The sequence below is a fragment of the Canis aureus genome, unplaced genomic scaffold (assembly GCF_053574225.1).
Source record: "Canis aureus isolate CA01 unplaced genomic scaffold, VMU_Caureus_v.1.0 ptg000141l_RagTag, whole genome shotgun sequence".
Lineage (NCBI taxonomy): Eukaryota > Metazoa > Chordata > Mammalia > Carnivora > Canidae > Canis > Canis aureus.
This window is the reverse complement of record NW_027554447.1, coordinates 49461-76417: the sequence shown is the minus strand read 5'-3', so window position 1 is coordinate 76417 and position 26957 is coordinate 49461. Positions and strand designations below refer to the sequence as shown.

The window sequence follows — 26957 nt, the reverse complement described above, 5'->3', positions numbered from 1 at the left end:
TAATCTCAGAAGTAGAATTCAAATTTACTAAAGAGAATTCTTGTGTTTGTGTATTACTAACATAAGACCATTCTGAGCCATTATTACAAGGTGGTAACCTGTTGAGTAGCAAACACTTCAATTTGCAGAGTTTTTACTTCCTTGTATTTATTTATTTATGTTGTTTTTTGCTGCAACTTTCAAATTTGTCTTCCCCAAACCCTGTAGAGATTCCTTAGATGCCAATATTGAAGAAAGTGCAGGAGTCTGAGTCGGAGAGGTCTGAATCTCCACTCGGCTTCAACCAGGGCAGCTCCAGATTATTTTTGTTTTATTGAGTTTCTAAGAAAGATTTCTTTTGTCCATTCCTGAAAAAACAATTTTGAAAACCACAATTTTATTTCACTTTACTCTTAAATATGTTAGAAATGTTTCTGTCAAAGATTATGCTAAAATGTAAAGCTATATTCTAGATATTTTATAATTTGTATTTAGCCCTTAAGAATATCCCCCTTTTTAAACATAAAATTATGATTCCACTTTTTTAAACAATTATCTAGATATCATTTTCATACCATGCAGTTCTCCCATTTTAAGTGTGCAATTCCATGGTTTTGATTATAATCGCAGTTATGCAGTTATCACTACAGTCTTAGGACATTTACAACAGCCTAGAAAAAAATCCACTCCTTATTTCCCCCTAATTCTCGCAGCCCTCTTAGCCCTAATCTACTTTTTGTCTCTATGGATTTATCTATTCTGGATGTTTCATATAATATGTAGTCTTTTGTGACTGGCTTCTTTTACAAAGCATAATGTTTATGTGGTCATCTGTGTTGTAACATGCATCTGTACTTCATTCCTTTTATTCTTCAGTAATATTCCATTCTGTGTCTGTTACCACACTTTACTATTATGATATCAGTTTTGCACATTTAACGTCCATTCAAATATTAAGAAACACATTATGTACAAGGACAAATTACATGTAAACCATGTAAAATTTTCATCTGATTCAGATATAATTACTATGTTTAAAGTGATATACTAAATATCATAAGAGAGACCAAAAGAAGGTAAAATGATATCTTAAGAATACTGTTTTATGATTTACTAACGTCCTTCCCATATTTTCTAATATTCTAACTTCAGTAGTCTGTGGATAAGCCTCATTCTTTTTTAATCCCAAAGAATTAGGACTTTATGCAGTTACTTAACCTTTCTGGAATTCAATTTACTTATCTGGAAAACAGAATAATAATAGAAAAGTAAAAATGAAATAATAGGTATAAAATGTTTAAATGGGACCTGAAACATAGTTATTTCTCAGTAAATATTCTAAGATCAGAAAACTAATTTATTGCCTCCCAGGACCATTCTTTTTTAATATAGCCAGTAGCCAGATTTATATACTCAATAGTTTCATGTTGCTAGTGGCCATTTTATTGGACAGCACGGATAATAGATTATTTCCTTCATCGTAGAAAGTTCCATTTAACAGCAATGCTATAGGATCTTAAAATGCAGAATTACGGTTAGGACATATACATGACTGCCAAACAAGGAACACAATTCTAAGGGAATGATTTTGATGGTTAGTATCACATATCCTCAGAATGGGATGGGATGTCTTCCTTCTGTAATGATCAAAGCCTGTGGAGGAGATACTATTTGAGCTAGACCTTGAGGTATAGGTATACACAAAAGAAAGGGATTATTTAGTAGTATCCGATTCAGTGGATATATACCAAAGCACTAGGCATTTAAATGAAGAAAAGGATTAATGAGAGAGTAGTGAAAATAATATTAAGAAATTAGCAAAGGGTTATAGAAGGTTTTTCTTTGCACAAATTTTTTTGTACTTTCTGTCAACATTGGAAGTCATTAGATTTTGAGAAGGGAAAGTATATGTTAGGGTGTTTGATATGACAAAATTTTGGGATGGATCACAGACTGAAAGACTTTGTAAGAAGGTGTTACCTTCAAGGCTCTTCATGTATTTTAGGACATTTATGTCTTTTCTAATCATCTCTTCTGATGACTAAGCATCCTAACTTCAACATATCTTCTTATAATGTAAATCTTGTACTAGCTCCCTTCTTTGGATTCATTCTAATTGGTTACTACCTCTCCTGAGAAATGGGGTGCCCAGAATAATTCAGTGTTCTTGTATGGTTTGACCAATGTAGGATTCTGGGCAGTTATTTCTTCTACATATACAGGTATTTTATATGTTGATGTGTTGATAACTAAGGAGTATTTCAGCTGAAATTTTTAACTAGAATTTGGAAATTAGCACTGGTGCTTTATTAAGTATTCATTTCATACCTAACATATGGCATGTACTTTTTAGGTGCTCAGAACTAGAGGTAGAATTTTAGTGGTAATTAACTGCAGAGAGAGATAGATAAGAATTGACTATATAAAAAAATTGACTATATACATAAATATATTTATTTATTTCATTATATATATTTAAGGGAAAATAGTATACCAAGGACACAGAATGTTTTTGAGTGAATTTCTCTGAAAGAGCTAAGGAAAAGTAGTAAGAAAGGGATGCTAAGTATCTAAATGAATCAGACAGAAACAAAGAAAGGAGAGAATTTCAAGAAAGGGTAAATGAGGGACACCTGAGTGGCTCAGCGGTTGAGCTTCTGTCTTCGGTCCAGGGTGTGATCCCGGGGTCCCAGAATCAGGTCCCGCATCAGACTCCCTGCATGGAGCCTGCTTCTCCCTCTGCCTGTGTCTCTGTCTCTGTCTCTGTCTCTCTCTCTCTCTCTGTCTCATGAATAAATAATAAAATCTTAAAAAAAAAATAAGGGTGAATGGTTAACAGTATCTGAACTTCCAAGAGGCAAAGGCTACTGGATATAGCAATTAATATATTCTTGATTATTTTTTTATGTAATGAGAGTGAGCTCAAGCTTTTAAAAGATTAAATTTTCAGAGGTGCCTGGGTAGCATGGTCAATTCAGCATCCAACTCTTGATTTTGGCTCAGGTCATGCTCTCAGGGTCTTCAGATCGAGCCCTGCATGGGGCTCTGTGCTCAGTGGGAGGGTCAGCTTGGGACTCTGTCTCCGTCTGTCCTTCTTTATTGTATTCCCATGCTCTCTCTCTCAAAACAAAACTAGAAAGACAGTAACTTTTAGTGTTAAGACAGAAACAGCATCTTATTATGGACAGAAAAACAGAGAGTAGGCTACAGAAGTAGTAAGAGACTACTACTATACACATCTTTTTGGGGTGATTTTTAGAATTAGCCAACTTGACTCTATTGTTTACATGAAAAAATAAACAAGTAATAATCCAGAAAAGTCTTTAAAAGTAGCATGATGAAGAGAGACTATCCCACTCAGATGTTAAAAGTAGTACAAAGCAAAAAAAAAAAAAAAAAAAAAAAGGCAGTACAAAGCTAACTTGATTTAAATAATGTGGTAAGAACACATGAATAGACAAGCAGATCAATTGAATAAATGGAGAGTATGGAAATAAATACATATGGAAATTTAGCATATAATAAAGGTGATGTTTTGAGTTAATGTGAAAAAGGTGGATTATTCCATAGTAAATGATGTGACAACTGGTTAGCCAGTGTATACATATAAAATGTTGGGTTCTTACCTTACAGCTCATGGCTTATGGAGCAAAGATTTAATCTTTAAAAATGAAAATATAAAAGTATTAGAAAAAACTCTGAGATTTTTTTTAATTACAGAAGAAAGACATAAACTTCAGAAGTCATAATGGAAAATATTAATTAATTTGACTAAAGAAAAAAGAAAAAAAATTCCATGACCCTAAGAGGTGCCTGGATGGCTCAGTTAAGCATCTGACTCTTGATTTCAGCTCAGATCATGCTTTTAGGGTTGTGAGATGGAGCCTGGCATTGGGCTCTGGGCTGGGCATGGAGCCTGCTTTTCATTTGCTGCCCTTCCCTTTCTGTGTCCCCGCCTCAAAAACAAAACAAAACAAAGCAAAACACCATAAGCAGAGTAAAAAGGCCAACTCTAAACTGGGGAAATATATTTGTAATTCTATATTGCAGATAAAAGATAACATTAATACATAAAGAGCTCTTACAAATCAATAAGACAAATATTAACAATTTGAAGAATATAAATAGATGATGAGAAACGCAATACAGTTTCGTAAAATCCTGAACAGATGCTCATTTTTTCTTAGAATTTTGAATTAAAACTATACTGAGATACCATTTTTCGCTCATTAGATAGGCAGAGGTAAAAATAATGTTTTGTTGTCAGGTAGTAAGGAGGAAAAAGCATTGTCATACATGGGAGTCAAAGTTGGTGAAAACTCAAGAAAGCAACTCATTAATAGTTCTCAAAATTGCTGTACATGTGTTTCTGATCCAGGAATTCTACTTTTAGGAATATATACCAAAGACAGGTGTACCCACACATGAAAGGTTCTATGCACAAGAGGAGTCCTGGCATCATTGTCTGTAAACACTGAGAGTGGAAATAAGATAAATGTCCACCAGAGACGACTACTGAAGAAACTCTGGTATAATTTTGTGTATAATTTATAAGTAGGAAAGAGCTATCATCATAACACAGAAGTCATGTTGATTTCTATGTGATTTTCCCTCACATGTTAATGCACTTTGCACTGAGTAACAGTGGCTTCAAGTGCTTTTTTTGTGCTGTCTCGCCCATTATTAATGACTGCAGCTTGAACATTGTCTGGTAAGCTTCCAACCAGCCTGACTATTGGGAGGCCTGCAGGCTAGGAACTGGGAAAAGGAATGTCTTAGTTTGGGTTCCCCAGGAAAGACCCTCAGATACGGATCTGAGTACTTTATTTTGGAGGTGATCTCAAGAAACATTGTTAGAGGATAGTGAAATAAAAGTGCAGCTTAATAGTCAATAAAGGATGCAAAATCAAGTTAGGAGTACTGTGTATAAATTATCCATAAGAGTGGAATATAGATGCTTGAGTTATCCTACTCAAAGATAGGGCAGATTCACACTGAATCCTATCAGTCTTTGGTTGACAGCTTTTACTTTTTTTGTTTTTAATCTTCCAACCTGCTGTGTACAAGGGCAGAGTGGCTTAGGAGAGAGTCTTCAGGCTATTAAGCCCCTGCTACAAGCAAAAAGAGGTGTGTGAGGAGGAAGGAACAAAGGTGGAAAGGAGGGTTAATACCCACTCTGTAGGCAGCAGGATGGGATGAAATCCACTATGATAGGCTGCAACAGGTAACCAAGGCCAAATGGATTTGGAGAGGGAGAGCTAACTAGTCTCCAAGTCTGCAAGCTCTCTTTCTTCAGGATAATTCTCCAATATATATCTCAGCAGCCTGATTATTTTGCAGAAACCTCAGGTATTTCAGTCAACTTTTATAGCAGAAATACCTGTATTTGTTGTAGTCATGCTGCTGAAATGAAAGATGTAAGACAGAAGTACCTGTACTATGCAGCTGTTAAAAAGGTTTTTAGATGGATCAGCCCTGTATCGACTATTGGAAACATTTCTAAGATAAATGAAGTACACATACACAGAATAAAATAGTGTGAAGAATGTGTTCAAGAGACAGCTACTCTCCAAAGATTTATGCTACCCATTTATAAAGTAAATTTGAGTAAGTGCCAAGCCATGGACTACATTTTCCAGCCTCACTTGCATCTAAAAGGACCTGAAAGTCGTCTAAATGACTATTATTTCCAGTGGAGTATGTGCAGAGTGATCTGCTGACTTCTGGGCAAGGTTAAAAAGCAGTTATATCTTCTATTTTTCTTCCTTTGCTGCTGAAGTGAAGACTTTGAAGCCCTGGGCTATGACAGAACTTGGACTCTTGAGGCACACATGGAAGGTTGCCCAGTGAACATAGGACTGTTGGGTGTATGCAAACCAACCTTTCATTTTGCTAAACTAAGACTTCAGGGTTTAATTATTGCAGCAGCTAGCATTACCTTAACAGTATATTGCCATTTGAATATAACTATAAAATTGAATGTATAAATATATGCTTCCATACGTATAGAATGTGATTGAAAGAATACATAAGGAACTAAGAATGGTGTTTCATGCAAAGGTACAAAATGGCAAAATATCCAAGGTGATTTTTTGTAGCATTGTTGGAAGAATACAAAATTGGAAATAACTGAATGGTCCAATAATAAGGGATTAATTGAATAAACAATGGAACACACGTACACAGAAAAATAAAGCTCTATATACCAATGTGGAGATATCTCCATGACATATGAAGATGGCAGTGGAGGAAAAGGGAGGAACGAATTATAGAGGAATGTGTATTGTATGTTACTTTTTTGTAAAAAAGAATGGAGAAAAAGGAATATGAATATATATTATATAAATATATTTATATTTCCTTGTATTTGTGTGAAGAAACCAGAAAGAAAAATAATAAACTAATAATAAAATGGTTACCTAAAAGTAACCTATAACCTATAGTTAACCTATAGTAACCTATAAGTTGATAAGAAATATGGAAATGGTCAGGAGTGGGAATGAGATTTCTTTTTTATGTGTTTTTATATAGGATTGATTGTTTAAAACTTTTTACTACAGACATTATATACAAGAAGAAAGAGTAGAATAATGAACCTTCAGACTTATCACCGAACTCCAACAATTATAGATGACCTATCTTATTTCACCTATAACCTCATGCCCATACCCCTTCACTAGGTTATTTTAAAGTAAATCTCAGATATATCATTTTATTTGTAACTATCCATGTATATTTCAGTGTGTATCTTTAACACATAGGAACTATTTTTTTTAAATTATTGTCACACTAAAAATTATAATTTCTTATTATAAAAGAAATTTAAGGGCCACCTGGGTGGCTAAGTGATTGAACGTCTGCCTTTGGCTCAGGTCATGATTCCAGGGTCCTGGGATCGAGTCCTGAATTGGGCTCCCCACGGGGAGCCTGCTTCTCTCTCTGTGTCTCTCATGAATAAAGAAAGAAAATCTTTAAAACAAAAAAGAAAAAAAAGAAAGGAAATTTAAAGAACACTTAGAATACATTTTTGTAAACATTACCTTATTTTTCACCTGCCCTGTTTCCTTCTCTGCTTGCAGAATCTGAATTTATTATAGAGCCTTATAGTATAGTTTACTGATAAATTTTCATTGGAAATAATTTAATCTCAGAGTAGAACTATAAAAATATTATAAAAAATTTCTATATTCTCTTCAGACAACCAAATTGTTAACATTTTACTGTATTTGCTTTGTATCATTCCTTCTCCACCCCTCTCTATATATGAATTATGTGCATCTATTTATGTATACGTAGTTTTATTCCAGATCACTTGAGAATATGTGCATATTCTCTATACTCAAATACCTGTTTTTTTATTTCCTAAGAATATTCTGGTACATAGTCACAGAAGAAATTAACATGGTTCAATACTATTATTTAATCTGTAAACCTGATTTATATTATGCTTATTTTTCCTTGTAATAGCCTTTATAGCAGAAAAATTTTTTTCTGAATCAGGATCCAAACCAGGATCATACAATGCATTTTTTGTCATATCTCTTAGATTCATTTAATCTGGAATTATTTCTCTGTTATGTGTTTGACATTTTTTAAGGAGTATAGGCTAAGTATTTTAAAGGATTCCCTCAGTTGGGTTTATCTGGTGTTTTTTCATGATTAGATTCCGATTATGAACTTTTTTGGCAAAGATACCACAAAAGTGATGTATCTTTTTCAGTGTATTGCCTTTGGAGGCATTCGATGTCTTTTCTTCCCATTTCTGTTGATACAATCTTTGAGGTTTAGGTGGTAGTTGGTAGGTTTCTCCATTGTAAAGTTACTTTTTTCCCCCATGTAATTAATAAGAATTTTGTGAGGAGATAATTTTTTAAAGATTGATTTTATTTAATTGTTTGTTTGTTTGTTTATTTATTTATTTATTTAAGAGCACAAGCAGGGGAAGTGGCAGGTGGAAGGAGAGGGAGAAGTTGACTCCCCACTGAACAGAAGCCTGTAATGGAGCTGATCCCAGACCCTGGGATCACAACCTGAGCTGAAGACAGAGGCTTAGCTGACTGAGCCACCCAGGTGCCCCTGTGGGGAGATAATTTGAGACCAGAGAGATATTCTAGTCTTCATCAACTTTTCACCTATTAATTGTAACATATATTGATGTTGTTTACCAAATAGTGACATTATCTTATTCCTTCTACATTTATTAGTTGGTGTCCTACTCTAAGGAAAAACTTCTCTCCAATATAAAAATATATTTATATCAATTTATATGGGCTCAGATGTTTATACTGTCCCAAATTTGGCCGGTAGAAACCTCTTTAAGCTAGCTCTTGTGTCCCTTTCAGCCCAGCATTTTTTTTTAAATCACTTCCTTGCTTTCTGATATAGCAAGACATTCCAGGCTTATCTTAGACATTTCTTCCTTCAGTCCTTCAGTCTCCAAGGAAATGGTTTCTTTTAATACTTGAAATTAAGATCCTCATACTAATCATGTTTATTATTGAATAATTTTCCATTCTTCTAGGCCCAATGTTGACTCTTGAATCATGTACATGTATTACCCTTTTAAAATTGTAATTTAAAACTTTAGACCCCAAATACACCTGAAATCACAAAAAGATTGTAAAGCCAGTGAATATACTATTAGGAAGATTTCATATAACATTTGAGGATGCTGACTTTGGAGTTGGATAACTTTGGAATCAAATTTATTACTACCAGTTACTAGTTATTTTATTTACCTACCAGTTGGAGATGGCATAACAAACAGTTTGTTGTGAGGATTAATGAAATGTAAAACTGGTGACATATAACATACATTTAAAAACATAGCTATTGCTTTATGAATAATTATATTAATAGTATTTACTGTATTGAACATTATATTTGGGAAATATTTGTTGAGTTGAATTATAATGCTTTCCTCCCTTTATAAGATATACTTCTAGATTCATTAGTGATAAAATGTACCTGAGCATTCCCTAAGACCATGAAAAAATATGAAGTCAAGTAACTTTTAGTCATGGGGACAAAAACAAATTGGAGTTACTCTTCAGCTGCAGGATGTTCTGAGATGATGGAAACTTGAGTTAACAATGCTTAGATCAGACTTGTTCGATAAAGACGGAAATAATTTATGAAAGCCATTTATTCTAGGTTAAACCTATACCTACCTTATTACTAAATATCATCGAGTCTACTATTACAGTATTTTATACGTTGCTACTCTAGGGGTAGAGGATGAAAGTGAGAAACAGGAAGAATAGCAGAATATTGGATTTAATATAATAATAGAACTCCTGCAGCTTAGCATAGAGAGGAAGAGAATGTTATGGTAAATTAGATTTTCAGCCAGTTCATACTTGTCATATAATGTAAAGGTGTTCCAACAGATTCTCAAGTTCAGGAAGATAGCAAGTTGACTGCTTTTGCAGTCACAACTGTTATATTTTCTCATTTTCCAATAGTTATGACCATTTTATATTCAAAATACCGAAGCGGCCACTGATGGAACTACTATTATTGTTACTAGTATTCACTCCTACCCTGTCAAATCAGCAGTATATTCAGTGTTTTGGATAGGGAAACACAGGGCAAGCTACCGCAGGATTACGGAGGTTAGTCACATATAGTGTTGGAAAAAACAGGGTCAAAATCAGCAGTATATTCAGTGTTTTGGATAGGGAAACAGCAGTATATTCAGTGTTTTGGATAGGGAAACACAGGGCAAGCTACCGCAGGATTACGGAGGTTAGTCACATATAGTGTTGGAAAAAACAGGGCTGAAGAAGAACCCTTTTCTTCAGCATAACTCTCTATATTTAAAAATCTTTTCCCATGAGCATTAGAACACGGAGGATTAAAGAACAATCCTAATTTATAAAGTGATTGCCGGGATCCCTGGGTGGCGCAGCGGTTTGGCGCCTGCCTTTGGCCCAGGGCGCGATCCTGGAGACCGCGGATCGAATCCCACGTCGGGCTCCCGGTGCATGGAGCCTGCTTATCCCTCTGCCTATGTCTCTGCCTCTCTCTCTCTCTCTGTATGACTATCATTAAAAAAATATATATATATAAAGTGATTGCCAACATGAATCAGATGTTTCTGCTACTTCTCTTTTCATGGTTTACCTTAAAGAATGTATGCTCTTGGGATGAGTTGGTAGAGTATGTGCCTATGTGTAAATGTGTGTGTGTGTATGTGCGCGCGCGCGCATTTTAGAAATAAGGAATACAGAAAACATAAAAAAATTGTGATGGATAGCCAAATTGTTTTTTTTTTTTCTTCCTATATACAAGGAGGCAAAGCAATGGAAGGAAATACAAGAAACAGAGATAGCTATCATATGAGAATTATGTATTAACCGTAATGGGATTTCATATATATTCTAATAGTTTTTTAAAAATAAGTGAGCTAAGATATTCTATGCACATTATAGATTTATTTTCTGAGCAGTATAGTAAGGATTAATGAATAATTGTATGATACCTTTATGTGTGCAGCTAAATGATATTAAATAGTTATTGCTATTGTAAAACATGGCAGTGTGGCACAAACTTGTGGCAACATGTGCAGCCTCTTCTCAGAAGACAGTGTAGCATGGTATAAGTTTGTTACTCCTCCAAACTTCTCAGTGCTTACTAGTGGATATTTCAATTTGGACATATAAAACCATAAACTAGATTGCATAATCTTAGTACAAAAAATTTCTTGGGGGAATGTTCGTTCAATTTTCATTGCTTTTTTAGAATCTAAAATTTACTTTGAAGTAATTCTTTTTAAAATATAGAACAAAGATTGAGATGAAGTCCTTTATCTTTTGTTACTCCTTATACTGACTCTGACTATAATAGTTTTAATAATTTAACTGTGATGCATGTGTGGCAACTTAAATCATCCCTCACTACCACCATTTTCTCCCGTACCAATACAGAAACAACATTTAGTGCCCCAAATAAACCATGCTCTTTTATTTCTTCATACTGTTTGCTCTAAAAGGAACGTCTGATTCCCAGGAGCCCCCCTTGTTTCACTCCAGTGTTATTTTCTTGACTAACTTCAAGGTAGCTTGCTACATCTACTAGTAAGATTACCCTGACCACCTGTCATCATCAGTGGTCTTTCTCCCCATTACCACCATGGTTGAGAGTTGCCTCAATTTTTAGTTCCCATATCACCTTGCCCTTGCTGGTTTCATTTCCCAAAGCATATTGAATACAGATTTTTGAGTAATAGAAGACTACAAATATATTGCACCAATTTTTTCCAGCTTTATTAAGATATAATTGACAACATGTTATTTTAAGTGGGAAAAAAGTATAACCACTATATAATAATCCACTAAGGATATATGCAAAACATAAAGCCTTTACAAAACTACTTTTTAAGTGCATACATAATGAACTCAGTGGGTCTGTATGCAGTATGAAATTATAAATGCACAGTATCAGAAGTGAATTTCACTATCTTTCTGTATTGCAAAGAACATGTAAAGCACTTTTTAAATGGAAAGTAAGGATCTCCAAAAATCTAGCCCTCTATAAAAACTTTGGCAAAAATTGTCAAGATCAACTTTTTGAGATCTTTGGAGTTTAACCAAAGGTTTGCCACAGCCTGAGGAAATAAAAATAGCTGAATCTCAATAAGAACAGCAGGCTTTGTGGTATTTTAACCTGCCTTATTCCTATAACCTTTTCCCATGTTCTGCAGTAGCCTTGGAAAACAACATCCTCAGAACCATAGTAGCTGTAAAACCCAGCAGCTTAACAGCTACTGGAAGAAGCAGATTGGGTTTGGAGCTCTCCAGGAAGTTCTGTCCCCAGAGTATTCACTATTCAACCTGACAGATCTCTAGAAAAGCCCTATTCACAGGGCTTGTCTTTGTTGGACCTGACTCAGAGCTCACTTAGTGAGGAAAGCTTTATTGCTGGGACATTTGTTGAAAACAATTAGAAGCAATTCTTTAATATCACAGCTACCAAAGGCAGTGACGCAAGTTGAAGCCAAGAAAAGATGGATCAAAATACATAGGAATGAGATGCCTGTAGGAGACTTTGAAAACCTTGAATATACTCCTGTAAATCTAGAAGGCCACCTGCATGTACAGGCTTTATGTAGGCCTCAGAAATACCTGAACAGGTCTTAAGATTTAATCTGTTTGGACTTGATGCTTTGTATGAACAGGAAGTAAAGAAGATGATAATAGAGGAATGAGGAATAAGGAACAAAAGAGCTATATGACCTATTGAAAACAAATGGGCAAATGTTGAAAGTAAATCCTAGGCTATTGGTAATTACATTAAACATAAGTAAATTAAACAGTCAAACAGATTTGCAGAATAGATTAAAAAATAATCCCATCATATAATATCTACAGGAGATATACTTACTTTATTATTTATTTTTGGCTCCAATAGTAGAAATTTATTTTCTCAGTCTTGAAGCTAGAGGTTTAAGATCAAAGTTATGGCAGGAACCAAAGTTGGTTCCTTCTGAAACTTCTCTTCTTGTACCTGGCCATCTTTATGATCACATGTTCTGTGCCTGTGTCCTAATCTCCTTTTACAAAGATACCAGTCATGTTGATTAGAGCCTCAACATATGAACTTGTTTTATCTTCATTACCTCTTTTAAAAAGCCCTAAATTAAGGAGACATATTTTACATTCAAAGACATAAATAGTTTAAAAGTAAAGGACAGAACTTTATCTTTTGGTGTAGTCTCAAAATTTTAATTTTGCTCTTGTTTCCCTTGCCAGAGGAAACCTATCTAGAAAAATGTTTATAACTGATGTTGAAGAAATTACTACCCATGTTTTCTCTTGAGTTTTATGGTTTCAGTTATTACATTTAGATCATTAATCCATTTTGAGTTCATTATGTGTATGATGTAAGAAAGTGGTCTAGTTCCATTCTTTTGCATGTAGCTGTCCAGTTTTCCCAGCATCATTTGTTGAAGAGGCTTTTTCCCATTACATATTCTTGTCTCCTTTGTGAAAGAATAACTAACCATATAATCATGGTTTTATTTCTTTTTTTAAAGATTTTATTTATTTATTCATGAGACACACAGAGAGAGATTAAGACATAGGCAGAGGGAGAAGCAGACTCCTCACAGGGAGCCTAATGTGGGATTCAATCCTGGGACCCTGGATCACGCCCTGAGCTGAAGACAGATGCTCAACACTGAGCCACCCAGGTGTCCCCATGGTTTTATTTCTGGGCTCTATTCTGTTCCATTGATCTGTTTTTGTTTTTGTTTTTGTTTTTGTTTTAAGATTTTATTTATTCATGAGAGACACAGATAGAGATAGAGAGAGAAGGAGACAGAGACAAAAGCAGACTCCATGCAGTGAGCCTGATGTGGGACTTGATCCCAGGACTCCAAGATCATGCCCTGGGCCAGGTGGAGGTGCTAAACCACTGAGCCACCCAGGGATCTCCCTGTCTTTGTTTTTGTGCCAGTATCATACTGTTTTGATTACTACCGCTTTGTAATATAACTTGAAGTCTGGAATTATGATACCTTCAGTTTTGTTCTTTTTTGAGATTGCTTTGGCTCTTTAGGGTCATTTTTGGTTCCATAGAAATTTTAGGGTTATTTGTTCTAGTTTCATGAAAAATCTTGTTAGTACTTTGATTGGGGCTACATCAAAATAAGGTTCTACACAGTGAAGGAAGCCATTGACAAAACCAAAAGGTATCCTACTGAATGGGAGAAGCTCTTTGCACATAATATATTCAATAAAGTTTAATATCCAAAATATATAAAGAATGTATACAACTCAACACCAAAACCCTTAAGTAATCCAGTGAAAAAATGGTCAAAAGAGGGATACTTTGCTGGCTCAGTCAGAAGCACATATAACCCTTGATCTTGGGGCCATGAGTTTGAGCCTACATTGGGTGTAGAGGTTACAAAAAAAAAAAAAAAGAAAAGAAAGAAAGAAAGAAAGAAAGAAATTTTTAAAAAAAATGGTCAGAAGACATGAACAGACACTTTTCCAAAGAAAACATACACATGGCTAATAGAAATATGAAAAGATGCTCAACATCACTAATCATCAGGGATGTGCAAATTAAAACCACAATAAGTTACCATTTTACACCAGTCAGAATGGTTGAAATAAAAAGAAATAACAAGTGTTGATGAGGATGTGGAAGAAAAGGAACTCTGGCGCTGTTGGTGGAAATGCAAACATTGCAACCAGTTTGGAAAACAGTATGGAAGTTTCTCAGAAAATTAACAATAGAAATATTAAATGATCTAGTAAACTCCACTAGCATTTATCCAAAGAAAACAAAGGAGTAATTTGAAAAGATATATGCACCCATATGCTTATTGCACCATTATTTACAATAACCAAGATATGAAAGCAACCCAAGTACCCATCAATAGTTAAACGAGTAAAGATGTGACATTATGTACAATGAGGTGTTAGCCATAAAAAAGAATGAAATCTTGCCATTTGCAGCAACATGGATGAACCTAGAGGGTTTAATGCTAGGTGAAATAATAAGTTAGGGAAAGACAAATACTGCATTATTCACTCATATGTGGAATTTAAGATACCAAACAAATGAACAAAGAAAAAAAGAGGCAAAAACCAGACTCTTAAATACAGGAACAACTGGTGGTTGCCAGAGGGGAAGTTGGTAGGATGTGTGAAATAGGGGGGAAAAAAAAGGGGGATGGAAAACTATATATCATGGAAACAATAACAAAATAGACCTCAAGTGGCTATATTAATAACAAATAGATGTTCAGACAAAAATTGTTACTAGAGTCAAAGCAGAAAAGTTTATAATAAAATGTCAATCCATCATGAAGATATAAAAATTATAAACATATATGCACTAATAAATGACCCCAAAATACACAAAGTAACAACTGACAGAATTGAAGAAATAGACAATTTAAATATAATAGACTTTGGGTACTCTACTCATAATAACTGATAGAACAACTAGGACGAAGATCAACAAGGAAATAGAAGAGCTAATGACAATACCAAGTAATAAGAATTGACATCTATAATTATCCCACTCAACAACAGCCAGATTTTCATTCTTCTCAAATGTACATGGATATTCTCCAGAGTAGGCCTTATACTATGCCACAAAACAAGTCTCAATAAATTTAAATGATTGAAACCATATGAAATATATGTTTCAACACACTGGAATGATATTTAAAATAAGGAAAGGAAATTTGAGAGATTCAGAAATACATGAAAGGTAACATACTCTTAAGTAACCAGTGAAATGAAGAAAAAAAGAAATTATGAAATACTTTGAAATGAATGAAAATGAAATCAAAACATAGCAAAATTTATGAGATGCAGCTAAAGCAATGCTTACAATGGAAACTTACAGTATGTTTCGCTCTATTAAAAAAGAGGAAAGAAGGGCACCTGGTTGGCTCAGTCAGTGGAACATGTGACTCTTGATCTTGGGGCCGTGAGTTCAAGCCCCACATTGAGTGTAGAATTTATTCTAAAAAGAAGCAGCAGGGCAGCCTGAGTGGCTCAGCGGTTTCGCGCCTGCTGTCAGCCCAGGGCCTGATCCTGGAGACACGGGATCAAGTCCCATGTCGGGCTCCCTGCATGGAGCCTGCTTCTCCCTCTGCCTGTGTCTCTGCCCCCCCCCCCCCGTGTGTGTGTGTGTGTGTGTGTGTCTCATGAATGAATAAATAAATAAAATCTTTAAAAATAAATAAATAAAAAGCAGCAGGAGGAGGAAGGGGAAGAGGGTGGAGCTGAAATAAAAAATCTCATCATAACAAGTGATAAAAAGAACAAACTAAACACAATGAAGCAGAAGAAAAGCTATAAGAAAGACTAGAGCAGAAAAACACAACAGAAAAATAGAGAAAATCAACAAAACCAAAATTTGATTTTTTAAAAAGATTAACAAAATTAACAAAGGTTTAGCTAGACCAACAAGAAAAGAGAAGACTCAAATTACTAAAATCATGAATGAAAGAGGGAACAACAGTAATGAACCTACAGAGAAATGAAATGAAAAGTAATCTAAGGTAGCACTATAAACAACAAATTAGACAACTAACATGAAATGGAAGAATTCCTAGAAAGACTAAAACTACCAGAAGATGAAAAATCTCAATAAACCAGTATATTAAGTAAAGCAATTGGATTAGTAATTTTAAAAACTTCCCATACGCCCAAGCACAGGTAGCTTCATTGGTGAAATTTACCAAATGTTCAAAGAACAGTTAACACCAATCTTTCACACATGCTTATTACAAAAAAATACCTGAAGAAGGACACTTCCCAACTCATTCTATCAGACCAATATTGACCTGATACCAAAACTAGACAAAGACAAACGTGAGAAAACATATTGACCAGTATTCCTCACAAATACAGTGCAAAAATCTTCAATAAAATACTACCAAACAAAATCCAAAAACATATTTTTAAAAAGCATATGCTATGACCAGGTGGGATTTTATCCCAGGAAGGCAAGTTTGATTTAGCATTTGAAAATTAGTTACTGTATTACATCAAATTAATAGAACAAAGGACATACATACATACATCTTATTTCAAAAGATGCAGAATAAGCTTTTGACAAAATTCAGCATCCTTTCATAAAAACACTTAACCAGCTAGAAATAGAAAGGAAATCCCTTAATCCAATAAAAAGCATCTATAAAAAACCCACAGCTAACATCATACTTAATCATGAAAGACTAAATACTTTCCACCTAAGATCAGAAACATAATGAGGTTGTCTACTCTCAGCATTCCTATTTAGCATTGTACTGGAAATTCTAGCAAGTTAAAGAAAAAGAAGAGACGTCTGCATTGGAAAAAGAAAAGATATAAAACTCTTTTGCAAATGGCATGATCTTATATATGGAAAATCCTAAAGAAGCCACAAAAAAACTCATTAGATCTATTAAATGAGTTCACTAGGGTTACAAGATAAAAGATGAATATACAAAAATAAATTCCGTTTCTGAACGTTTGTTCCTACAGCGTAGGCCCAATTTCAGAAGTCACTACAAAGCTATGGTAATCAAGACTGTGGTACTGACAAGGAGATGCCAAAAATGAATAGAATAGAAATCCCAGAAACAAACTTTGACATTTATGGCCCATTGATTTTTGACTGTAATGAAGATAATTCAGTGGGGGAAGAAAGTAGTGTTTTCAACAAATTGTGCCAAAAGAAGTAGGAGTCACATGGAAAATAATGAAATTTGACCCCTGCCTCGAACCATACATAAAAAAATAACTGAAAGTAGATTTTATGCCTAAAAGTCAATAGCTGGAACTCTTGTTAGAGAGCGGGAATAAAAATTGATGATCTTGGGTTAGGCCATGGTTTCTTAGTCACCAAAAGCACAGTGACAAAAGAAAAAGATAGATGAAAATAGACTTTATCAAAACTAAAAGCTTTTGTGCTTTAAAGGTTTATGCCGAGAAATTGAAAGACAACTCACAGAATGAGAGAAATTATTTGCAAATCACATACCCAAAAAGGGACATCTGTAATATATTGGGGGGGGGACCATCTTATATCACAACAAAGAGTACCAAACCACCCCATTTAAAAGTCTGCAAAAGGTTTGAAGTTTTCCAAAAGAAAGTAGACAAATGGTCTGTGAGAAGATACTGAATATTATTACTCATTAAGACAACTCAAACTGAAACCACAATAAGATACCACTTCATTCCTACAATAAATAAATCAAAAAGAAAATAATAATAAGTGTTGTCAAGGATGTTGAATAATTGGAACCCTCATATATTAGTATTGTGAATTTAAATGGAACAGCTACTTTGGAAAGTAGTTTCACAAAATGTTACACAGAATTATCATATTACCCAGCAATTCTACTCCAAGGAATATATCCAAGAGAAATGAAAACATGTCCACATAAAATGCCACATTCATACAAGAATTTTTAATAGTATCAAAAAGTGAAAATATAACTGAGAGGTAGAAGTGGAAAGTAAGCCTGAGTAGACATTGAGAAGGTACCAAAACTGTCTTCCTCAGAAGTGGTGGCATCAGCTATTATTTCTGGGCGTCTCTGGGCAATTGGACATTATATTGAGAGCAGTTACATTGCACTGGACATTAAGAGAACCATTTCTGCCAGTAGTAAGTCCCAATAAGACTGGTGTTTTTCTGAACTATGAATCAGGTAAGGATTCCTTTTATAATATGAATAACAGGTCTCCTCTATGTGTTTAATAATTCTTTTACAGAAGCTGTTTGGCCCTATTTATGTACTGGAACAGATTCTGAACCTCTTAAAAAATCTCTTAAGTAACAGATTATGAAAGATGAAATACCTGGGACGTGATTCTGTTTTAGTTTTTAGGGGTGGCTTAGCCAGGAAATTTAGTTTCAGTGATTCTGGATTCTTTTTAAGTTTTGCCCCTGGAAATCAGAATAGATTTTTCTCTTTCATTTCCAACAACTATAAAACATTCTAGTAATGCCAGTTAACATAGATAGGGGTATCAATTATCAAGTGCTTTGAAATAGTAAGATAAAATATTTGAGAGTTGTTACTTAACATATCCAATAAAACATTTTATTTTTTTAAAAATGAAAATAACCCAGAGGTCCATGAACTGATGAATGGGGAAAAAAACTGTTATATATCCATACAATGAAACATTATTTTACCCTAAAAATGTATGAAGTAGTGAAAGAATTATGCTAAATAAAAGATGACAGTCACAAAAGGCCATATATTATATGATTCCCTTTATATGTAGCAATGTTTTTCTTAAAGCATTCAGCCCTTTTGGATAAGAGATGACTTAATGTTAAATATTATACCTGTTTCATTTGTATCTTTGGTAAGTGGAATAATGGCAAACAGAATTACTTCTTTTGAATAGCTATGAAAGGTCGAAACTGGAGAGTTCCTATTTATTTAGCTGTCATATGCATTGCTGATATAAGGGAAAACTGAAAGAATTTCTTTTAGTACAGTGCAGTGTGAAAGTTCATAAGGTTAGAAGTAATTTTCATCCTGACTTAAACTCATAGGTAATTTTTTTTAAAAGATTTAATTACAGTTGTCATTTTTGTGATTTCTACTGAGGAAACAGTAGGGAGAATACCCTACTGAATGTTCTCTCTCATTCCTGAATAATTATTATATTTTTTGAAACAATGACCTTGTCAAGTGACACTTGGTGGGAAGGCCGGAGAGCATCTGATTTTCAAAGTGCTTAAATTCATGCATAGTAATTTTACCTTTTTAAAAAATTTAACATTTTGACTAAATGAGTCCTTTGATTTTTATTGGTACTTTAATGCTGGCTCAAGTAAGTGATATTTGCCCTTGATATGTTGGTTGAAAAACAGAAAAATCCTTTGAGGAAACTTACTGCTGGGGAAACTTAAAGTTTATGGAATCGTGCCATTTTTATATGTGTTAAAATGTATTTTAAACCTGAAAAAAGACAGACACTAATATAAGCAATACCCTTATGCATACTATACAGGTTAGTAAGTTCTTATCATTTTCTATGATTGCTATAGAATTATTAAATACTAATAATGACACTTTATAAATATAACTTACATATTCCCAAGTCCCATTAAGTTCCTTCTCAGAAGTAATTTGTACCTTGATGTTAGTGGGCTTTATTCCTAGGAAATTTTAACATTCTTATTATATATTTATGTATCCAAAAGCATGTTTTTGAGCAATAAATGATGTCACACTATGTTATTCTGCAATTTGCTTTTTTCTTCAACATCCTATTTTTGACATTTAATTTCATTGATGCATTTAATATAGTATTTTATTTTGTAAGAGTATGTCCCCATTTATCCATTTATCTCTTCATAAGCATTTTGATAGTTTCTATTTTTTTTACTATTAAAAACAATGCTACAATGAACATTCTTGGACCTGCCTCCTTATGCTTACATGTAAGATTTTTTCCCTGGTTATATACATAAGGTGGAATTACTGGGTACATGTAATATTAGATGTTGCCAAATTGTTCTTGAAAACGGTTGTACCAATTTACATGTCAGCCCTATCCTCAGCCATTTTGTAAACACTTTACTGAGATATAATTACATGCTATAAAGTTCACCTATTAAAGCATACTATTCAGTGACTTATGAATAATGTTTTTAGGTACAAGTTTTTGTGTGAATATAGATTTTTATTCTCTTGGGGGTATTCCTAGGAGTGGAATTGTTGGGCTGTATCATATTGAAAACTCTGTGTTTAACATTCTGAAGAAGCACAAAAGGTGGCTGCAATATTGTACAATCCCACCAACAATGTACAAGGGTTCTAATTTTTCCACATTTTTACTAATACTTGTCTCTTTTCATTATAACTATCCTAGTGGTTATGAAATGGCATCTCAGTGTGGTTTGGTTTGTTTGCATTTTCTTAAGAACTAATGAGCATCTTTTCATATGCTTGCTAGCATTTCTGTATGTCCTTTGAAGGAACTTTAATTTTAAATCTTTCTTTCTTTCTTTCTTTCTTTCTTTCTTTCTTTCTTTCTTTCTTTCTTTCTTTATGAGAGAGAGAGAAAGAAAATGTGTAGGAGGAGAGGCAGAAGGAGGGGTAGAGGGAGAGGAAGAGAGAGAGACTCTCAAGCAGACTCCTCCCCACTGAGTGCAGAGCCAGACATGGGGCTCTATCCCATGACCCCTGAGATCATGACCTGAGCTGAAATCAAGAATTGAATGCTTAACTGACTGAGCCACCCAGGTGCCTCTCTTTTACCTATTTTTTTAAGGTTGGTTTTTAGTTTTTTTATTATTGAGCTTTATGTGTTTTTTCCACTTTTGAATATATATCCCTTATCAGATCCATGAATTGCAAAAACTTTCTCCCTTTGTATAGCTTGTGTTCTCACTTTCTTGATGGTGACCCTTGAAGTACAGAAATGTTTAAATTTGATGAAGTCCAATTTATCAACTTTTCTTTTATTGCTTGTATTTTTATTTGATTATCTAAAAATATCATTGCTGAAACCAAGGTCAACAATATTTACTCTTATGTTTTCTTCTAAGAGTTTTATAGTTTTTCCCCCTATATTTAGGTATTTGATCTATTTTTAACTTAATTTTGTATATGGTGTGAGGTAGAGGCTTCATTCTTTTACATGTTTATCTCCCTTTGTGGCAGCAACATCTGTTCCATTATAGATTTATTTTGGCACCCTTGTTGAAAACCAGCTGATTATAAACATACAGGTTTGTTTCTGGTATCCTAATTCTCTTTTATTGACTAATATGTCTGTTTTATGCCAGTACCACCCAGTCATAATTATCGTGCTTTATAGGAAGTTTTGAAATCAGAAAGTATGAGCTGTACAGCTTTATACTTCTTTCTCAAGACTGTTCTGGTTATTCAGGATCCCTTGCACTTCCATATGAATTTTAAGATCAGCTTCTCAGTTTCTGTAAAATAGCATCTAGGATTTTGCTAGGTATTGTGATGAATCTGCAGATCAATTTGGGTAATATGACCATTTTAGCAGTATTAAGTCTTCCAGTCCATGACCATTGGATGTATTTCTGCCTATTTTAGTCCTTAAAATTTTTTCAACAGTATTTTATAAGTTCTAGCTTGCTTTCTATTGTTACATTATTCCTAAATATTTTATTTTTGTTGATGCTATTGTAAATGGAATTGCTCACTTAATTTTATTTTGAAATTGTTCTCTATATGTTGGTGGTATATAGAGATAAAACTGATTTTTTATATTTTTGGTCTCATATCTTGCAATCTTGATAAATTCACTTAATGATCTAATCGTTTTTGTTGTTGATTCCTTAGAGTTTTGTATACAGGATCCAGTCAAGATTTTATCCATGCTATCGAGTTTTTAATTTCAGGGACTATATTTTCACTTCTAATTTTTTTCCACATCTACCTATTCTTTCATTCCTGCCTCTTTCATTTTATAATTTATTTTTTGTTACTTATACCTTCAAACATTTTGAATGTTCTAATACTTATTTTAAAGTCTTTTAGAGGGGATCCCTTGGTGGCTCAGCGGTTTGGCGCCTGCCTTGGCCCAGGGTGTGATCCTGGAGTCTGGGGATCAAGTCCCACATCGGGCTCCCAGTATGGAGCCTGCTTCTCATCTGCCTGTGTCTCTGCCTCTCTCTCTCTCTCTCTCTCTTTTTCTCTCTCTCATGAATAAATAAATAAAATCTTAAAAAAAATAAAGTCTTTTAGACTGTTTCAGTAGAGTGAATTTGTTTTCATACTTGATCTCTTGGATACCTTTGTTAAATTTAGATTTCTGTGAATTTTGGTTTGCAGGCCTATTTTGAGTGAGAGGTTTTATGAGTGTTTTGTTCTTTTTATTTGACTCTGTTCATTTCTCCCTATAATGATCTTTCAATTACCTGCATCTGGCTCCCTAAAGCTCCTGTCCAGTCATAGATCTTATATTGACAGTTTGGTGTTCAGCCCAGAGTGATATTAGGAGTTACACAAATTCAGCCACAGAACCATCTTTCACGAGGGTGGGGGACCCCACACCATCCCCCAGTGTCAAACCATAAACCTGTGTATTCCTTCTTTCTGTGAAACCTATGTAAACCACAGTAGCCTGATCTCTTGCTACTACTGTTTCTCTCCAGAGTCCAGTAGCCTCATTACTACACAGTTTTGCATTTCTCTTTCCATTCTGCTCCATAGCTTATAAGCTTATTTATGTCTTTTTGTTGTTGTTATCCATATTTGTATTTTTTCTACCATGTTTTCTATTTTGAGCAGAGGGTATATGTGTAATTTCATATCAAATTTTGAGGTCACTACATCTTCAGTACTGAAAGCCCAATAATATTTATTCTTCAGGTGAATTTTAAATTTTCAAAAAATTGAAAGTAATGTGTTTGCTCTCTCATATGGAATGTTCTATTATTATGAAACAAGTCATAAAATGAATATTATATTTACATTATCAAATAGGTCCCCCCTTAAAGGAAAATCTTTTCAGTAATAACTATCATTTGAATATTTATTTGCCCTATGACAAGCACTGTGCTGAACATTTTACTGTGACATTTTATTCATTCACAACAACCCTACAAAGTAGAAGTTGTCATTATTATAGCATAATAAACTGTTCAGGAACGTGTAAGTAGTCAGTAGAACCAATATTCAAGTTTAGGTTTGTCTGATGTGAAAGCTTGTACTTTAAATTACTTTTTTAAGTGTTTATATTTTATTTTTTTTTAATTTTTATTTATTTATGATAGTCACAGAGAGAGAGAGAGAGGCAGAGACACAGGCAGAGGGAGAAGCAGGCTCCATGCACCGGGAGCCCAACTTGGGATTCGATCCCGGGTCTCCAGGATCGCGCCCTGGGCCAAAGGCAGGCGCCAAACCGCTGCGCCACCCAGGGATCCCAAGTGTTTATATTTTAGTTGTTGGGAAGTTCACATTCACTTCTCCCTTTTGATCAATTAGTACAATTTTAATGATATTTTGCTACAGAAAATTGAGAAACTTTATCTGAGAAGGAAACAGACTAGATGTTTTCAGCAGTTGGTCAGAGGTTTAGCTATTAGCTATAGTGTAGTATTTCAGAATACAGTTGAGAGATGTTCTCTAAATTGGTGGGTCTTCCATGATAATCATTTTTGTTATTATTTAAACTTTCAGAGGTGATTGCAAGAGCCTTTTTTTTTCCTATTTGTCCATTTTCATTACTTTTACGTTATGAGATCACTTCCATAGAGGGATACTTATGATCGTGTGTCTTTGGTGACTCTTTTTTGATATAGGGCTAATTCTTATATTTTATTATTCTAAGGAAATACAAAGACATATGAGACAAACCTAATGCAGAAGGGCAAAAGTAAGGTAGAGTTGACAGTAATGAATTCAGTGATGTCTCTGGAAGTTTTCAGCAAGATGCCTGTAGTAGGAATCAACAGATAAAGAATTAAACCTAAATCTCATGTCCTGACAGCATTTATTAACTAACTGAAATATGCGGGTATATCCAGTGAGATAAAAGGATGATAGAGAAGTTTTCACTCTTTACTGGATAATTGAACTTAAAGAATAATAATGACTGGATAAGAATAGTATTGTGAAAGATTTTAATTTGTGAAAAATGGAATTAAAAGAGCAGGCATCAGAATCAAGTGACTTAGAAGGAGCTATGTGTAGGACAGAGCTCTGCTATGCTAATTAATAAGAACCTCAGTCCCAGTTTGCAGTGGAACTTTGGAGGAACATGATGTTAGTTAGATTTTTAGTGATGAACTAAGTAAGGAGTAGAATAATTCTTAATAGATTGAAACTGCTTTTCTAAAGTTTGTGTTATGCCACTTCGCTTTTACGAAAGACATCTTAGTACCTGTTTTCACTAACTGAAAGAAATATGAAGAGAATGTTTGCTTTTATGAAAAAAAGGGGAATGCAAAAATGGCATTCGGCATTTGTTTTGCAGCCAGCGCACACCCCTAACCAGCAAGAGTGGCACCACCAAGCTCCTTTCCTGGGAACTACATTCAGCATCTCAGCATTAAGCCCCCATAGCTTTGAACTGCATTCTTGAGCATGTGTGCTTTATCTTGATTTGTGCATCTGTTAGCAAGATGTGTCCTAAGTTGCAGAAATGCCCAAGAGAGGTTATTTTATTTTATTTTTTGGCTCTGAGAATGCTCAAAAAATTTTCCATGTAAATTAATGGTAATTGCTTCTTCACTTTATGCCTTTTTGGTTTATGAAAGTTTCCATAGGAGCATTCTACTTTCCAATAGTAGGGGAAACCCGTATCTGCTGAAATGAATCTCCTCCACCCTTTTCTTCTAATTGTGGGAGATAGTTTATTGGAAATCTCAAGTTTGAACTACTCAGACTCTGTATCCCATTCCTCTAGGGCCAGCTCAGCCCTTCATCTTGTCAAAGCAGATAAAACAGAACAGCCTACAATTTGCCATAAAGGGGTCCTTGGGATGAAGCATTTTAATGTCCATAAAGAGTAGATGAGGGCTTCATGTTTAAAGACTCCCATGGAACATTTCAAAGAGCATGGATTTGTCTTGGTGCCCTTTGCCAAAATTAATAGATTTGGGCTGCTGACTTGGAGGAAAGCTAAGCATCCAGGCCTACTTATCATTCAATGATATTTTGCTTTATCTATCTAATTTTAGCTGAGATGCTTTAAGACTCACAACACATTGAATAAATAATACTTAAATAAGAAAGGCCACTAATTTTAGACCTAATGTCAGTTAAACAGAGGAGAGATAGAGTTACAACAATATTATTTTAGAAATTAAAAATCAAATACAGTGATTTAGAGAACAGATCAAATTGATCTAACTTTTCCATTGTTTTTAAATTTTTTGCCTCATTTATCAGTCTGGGGTGGAATTATGTTTCTGGTTCCAAATAGGTGTTCCAACCAAGAAGCTTTCTGATGAGAAAATGGCACAGAGGAGTGTAATAAAATACCAAGTATTTTTTAATTCTTCTCATGCTCTGAGAACAGGAATATCTTAAGCTTTGATAGAATGGTGCAATTTTATATTTTCCATTTGACTACTCTAAAAGGTTCATTGTCTTTTAATTAAACTACAGGGGGGAAGAGCAGAGATTAAAAGATGTAGTAGTATAAAGTGGATGGCTTTTAGCTACTAGTACATGAGTGAAGACACCACAATAAAGCAAGATGGAGTGTAGCAACAAGTTTTGTGCCTTGAAGCTTCCTCTTGTCTGACTGTGGCAGTAATTTGGAGTTAATTTGTGCAGCTTCTCAATAAAAGACTGTGTTTTATATTCTCTGATTCTTCCTAGCATCTTTTCCCAGCTATTTGGTTTTTTGTTTTGTTTTTGTTTTTGTTTTTGTTTTTGGCAATCTGCTAGTTCCCTTTATTTGTTAGTACTGAAAATGATTTTTATTTCTCCAAATGAACTTTATATAGATTAGTATTTTTGAAGGCTGTATTCTAGTTGCTTTGGAGATGTATCTAAAGTATCCATCAATGTATCTTAACCATCATCACTCCATGATATGTTCTTGAAACACAGTATTAGAGCTCTCCCACCTGCTCTTTTATCTTTCCTTTTACAAGGTCCAGTGCAGTTTATACAACTAGATGTGATAATCAGGTAATCCCATTAAGATGAGAAGCTTGGACCAAGCTCAGTGCATGAATATTTCCTATTCGTCACCTGTTTTTTACTTGAGGTAGTAGCACCTTCTTGAATCTCCTACTTTCTATTCTTACTGATAAGTAGCAGTCCACTTTCTCCTGTAGTGATTTATAGTTTTGGCGTAGAGTGAATATGTGGGTTTCTACATTTGGGAATATTACTGCCTGGTAGTTGGCTTATTTTCCTTTGTCTGCATGAAGATTTTTTTTCTTTGTGTCTGTTTTTCTCCCTTTGCTTTCTACTCCCCCACATGTCCCCAAGTCCTTCAAGCCAATGAGGCTGTGGTGACACCTTCTGGGCAATGATGGGAGTGAATTACAGCCATAAATTGCATGGTGGTGTTATGCATACCAAAGATTTGGTTTATGCCACCAAATTTAGTTTGCTTCATCAAATGAACCCATACAGCATTCTGCTTCTGCTCAGGGTTTCTAAAGGTTGTTAAATATTGATATCATTTCTTACTAATGAGGAAAGATTTGTGGATATCTAAATAAAAAGCCAGTAGACCTGCCTATTTAATCAATGTAAAGGATATGGTACTTGGTTGGGCCTGAAAATGAATGTCAGCAGAGGGAAAAATTAGCAATTGCATGTCATTAGTGTCAACACTGTTCACTATTGTTTTTTGTTTTGTTTTGTTTTTTGCCATGCTCTGATACAACAGTATCTGGTTACATACCAGTGCTTCATAGCAGTGGGAAAATGTCCTATAAAAGATATCTCAGTAGAAACAATATCTTGTATCATGACCATCCACCATTAGGACCATGGAGGATAAAGATTTCTCCAGAACCACTCGTGTCCATCCATACCTTCCATT

At 34.4% G+C, this 26957-nt stretch overlaps 1 long non-coding RNA gene across 1 annotated transcript; it reads right to left on the bottom strand.

The window, feature by feature from the left end:
• Positions 1-129: 129 nt before the first annotated feature.
• Positions 130-26957, bottom strand: LOC144309664 (uncharacterized). Its single transcript, XR_013375603.1, has 2 exons — positions 26817-26957; positions 130-347 (listed from the first exon to the last, which is right to left on the bottom strand). It is a non-coding gene; the product is annotated as an uncharacterized LOC144309664 (long non-coding RNA).